We start from the raw sequence: 3,927 nt of genomic DNA on the forward strand, positions 1-3,927 counted from the left end.
GGCTGGTGGTCTGTTTTGTTCCAAATTATCTCCTTTGCTGTGACAGAGACCTCTCCAGAATATCTAAGAGGGACGTCGTTCCCAACCCTATCTGGAGACTGAATATGAAGCACCCATGTTGATGTATGGCCCAATAGAAGCTGCATCAGCTAATGTGAGGATAAGGTATGACAGTTGGTTTCTTTTTTTAAGAAGAATAAGTTGAACCCACTGCAGAGTATTTCATGGGGCAGCAGAACAGACTGTGACAAGGAGGTAATGGATTATTTTCTCTTTGGAAATATAAAAGTAAGCAGTCATTAATCTGTTCTAAGACTTACTGAAAGTCACACTCCCTAATAATACAGAAAGAAAATTATTTTTAAAAGAAGTCTTTTTAAAAGAAAGTTGTCTTAATTTTAAATTATAAAGTTGAGCAGTCATAACTGCTACAGATGTGGCTCCCATTTTATTCTAGCATTTTTTGTTCTGTGCAGCCATCTTATTTTGTAATAACATGTTTGAAAAAGAGCTCTGTGAAACTCAAAAGCTTATTCTGTGATTTCTAGTAGGGCTTTGTGAATCTTCAAAAGGATGGTTTGGTTTGAAGAAGATTCAGTCCAATTATTCATTTCAGTGAAAGTTGACATCCAATCTTAAAGGTGATTCGAAGGGCTGAATCAAATCAGGAACTAGCTTCCAAGGTCAGTCAAAGGAGTCCCCAGCTTGCTGGGGAAGGTGATGACTGGGGAAGGCAATGGCAAACCACCCCGCTGTAGTCTGCCAAGAAAACATCGTGAAAGTGGTGTCCCCCCAAAGGGTCAGACATGACTCAGTGCTTGCACAGGGGACCTTTCACCCTTTTCTGGGTTTGTAGAGCCTCAAACTTTGTTGGACAAAGTTGGCAGGGGGGTTTCTGGTCTATGAGTTTTACCTCCAAGTTTCTGGTCTATGAGTTTTACCTCCAAGTTTCTGGTCTATGAGTTTTACCTCCAAGTTTCTGGTCTATGAGTTTTACCACCTCCACAAATCCTGCCTCTCAGAATACTTGGTGCCCTTTGTCTCTCACTCTTCTGACAGAATTTGTTAGGCAGGTTTGCTTGAGGGAGCAGGGAGACACCAAAGGGTTAGAGGAAAAGTCAGATGTATTCTGCTGCTTTTTTTGATCTGGTTTACTGCTTCTGTTGTAATTCTCTAGCTCTCCCCACATTCATAACCTTTTAACCTTATCACCCTTAGCTTTAAGTCTATTTGTCTGACATCATATAGTTTCTGTCCACTTACAGTTTTTCGGCTCTTTCTGTTCTCTCTTTTATTACCCCTTTCCCTCCCTCCCAAAAGTTAAAAAAGCCTGTTTTCTTTGTCTGTTTTGAGTGGGGCTTAAATCATCTCATGAAAGCAGATTTGTGATGCTTGCAAAACACTTTGTATATAACTTTCCTGCATTTCTGGGTTTGTTACAAAGAACATGTAGAAAGTGAAGTTGCAAGTTCAGTTTCATATGGAATGGTATAGTTGGATCTCTGTGTTGTCCTGAATAGCTGGCCACTGAGTGAATTTCTCTGCCTATCAGAATTTTGTTAAGGTAGCAAAGTGAACATTGCTTGGGGCTTCATTTACTTTCTCTGTTCTCAGTTCCTTGAAATGGCCAACCCCAAGCATTACCTTTGCTTTCTTTTGTGTTGATGGGATGTTACACTTCTGTGCTTGTCCTTCAAACGCAACTAGAAGTTCAACTCAGCCCTCAGTAGTCTGAAAATGGACACAGGGCTAGTCCAGTATCTGGTCAGTCCATTAGATGTATAACCTGGCTTTCTTCTGGAGCACAAGGTGATGTTTGCAAACATTTCTTTTCATTTTCTGTCTATAACAGCAATTCTGTAAGGTAGGTTGGCCTGTGTGAGAGTGACTGGTCCAAAGTCACTCACAGTGAACTTCCAAGGCTGAGATGGACTAGAATCAAGGTTTCCCTGGTCTTGGTCCAATATCTTCATCACCACCCTACCTCAGATGGGGCAGGTTTAAATGTTCTGACAGTAGATGCCAGCTTAACATTTACAGGCTGTAGCTCAAACAGTTACTGCTTATAAAACTGTGAGGAAAGAGTCTATGAATGGCCCTTTCTCCATGGCACTGTATTGTATGATGCCATCCTGTTTCTTGCTAATAAATGTAGAACATTGCGAGCAAGCCACAATCCTGACTCAGTTGTAAGCCTTACTCGGAAGCCAAGCTTTGCCAATGTATTTTACCTAGCTTGGCATCCCACCAAAGCCAACAATGAGGCATACCACTAAGCCATTATTTGAGGCAGCAAAGCTATACCTCCCACATGAGCAAGTCCTTGGGCATTCTTCAATACCATGCCAAGTTTAGAGACCCATGTGAGAAATTAAAAAGCTTACGTTTTTTTTAATTTTTAAATTGGAGTAGGATACTTTCTGCAGTGGTGCAATACAATTCCTTTATAGGGATTTTATTGAATAATTTGGAGCTGATCTTCTTTCTTCATTCTTGCTATCTCTCCCTTAAAGGAGGTACTGTTTTAAACACTATTTCAGTGACACTCTCGAAGCTTTCTGGCTGAATCTTTGCAGGGTTAATGTCCTCTAAAGAGTATACTATCCCTACCAGTTTTATCCCATCTGTACAAGGGGGGGGGGGGAAGCAGTTGCAGACACTTTGAGTCTTTTTCCATCTTAGCCTAAGCTCCAAATAGAATATATTGGTTCAAATAGATTCTTGTCTTCAAATTTCACTGAAACTTGCCACCTTTGGATGTAAAAACTTAATTAATTTTTAGATAGCTCCAAAATTTTAATGTCATCTGCCTACCATTTAAAGTTCATACTCATAAGTCACTATTAATAGACTTATGACAGGCTACTGAATAGGCGAAACTTTCCCCTTCCCCATCACAACATCTCCATGTTAAACAAACACGTAAGAACTGAATTTCTGCTTGGCAATCAAACATAAAGCACCTAGCATGCCAAAGGATGTTTAGCTGAAGTACTGCTAGTCTTTTCAGCCGAAAACTTTTGCTTATAGGAAGTTTAAATTTAGGAGAACAGAGTTTAAAAAGAAAGCAAATGTAAAATATTTTCATGTGTATAGAGTAATACATAGTTAGGTTCTTTATCCTTACAACAGGGCTGAAAAATAGTAACTTGGCAATGAAATTACAATTTAATTTTGGAATCCTTAGTTTAAAGCCAGAGGGTAATCTATCCAATATATTCATTAAATTCTGCACATCATTAAAAACTTCCACAATGGAGGAACTACTATACATCTTAAGCAACCCTATTGAAATTGTGTGGGAAATGTTGGAGTACATGCTTGTAGGTTAAGGGTACAATCTAGCAAAAGCTGATCCTAAAACACTTCCTGATCCTATGTGCATTTATTTGGAAGTAAAACTTGCTGAGATGGAAATTGTATTGTCAAATCTTTTGAAAGAAAAAGCTAACAACTAACTTAAACTTGGTTTATTTCAATATAATTTAGTTGCAACAATTTTTTTTCTAGGCTAGGCTGCATTTTATTTGCAGTCCAGATTGTCCAAAAATGAGGATTTTAATTGTCTCCATCTTTCTTATTGGGGATATTTCATCTAACTAATTTCATTTTCAGGGATAGTGTAGTTTGTGCATTTTTTAAGAAATGAAATAAAATCACATTTATAGGTGGTTTCATCCTTCATTAGAAATGCATGTTCTTGTGAAACAAAGACAGTTACAGAAATCTGGAAAAAAGAAACTGTGCCTGCCTCATTAAATATTCAGATTTAATTTAGTTAATGCAATAGAGTTAGAACAGTCACCAAAAATAGGAGATTGCTTTATAAATCAGCAGCATTACTGTTTCTAATACCCAATTAATTGATTTAAAAGTAACACTGGTTTTAACCCCTTTCTTTGCTTAGCAGACTGCGCTAGCTTTTTC

This window comes from Candoia aspera, chromosome 1 (genome assembly GCF_035149785.1).
Source record: "Candoia aspera isolate rCanAsp1 chromosome 1, rCanAsp1.hap2, whole genome shotgun sequence".
Lineage (NCBI taxonomy): Eukaryota > Metazoa > Chordata > Lepidosauria > Squamata > Boidae > Candoia > Candoia aspera.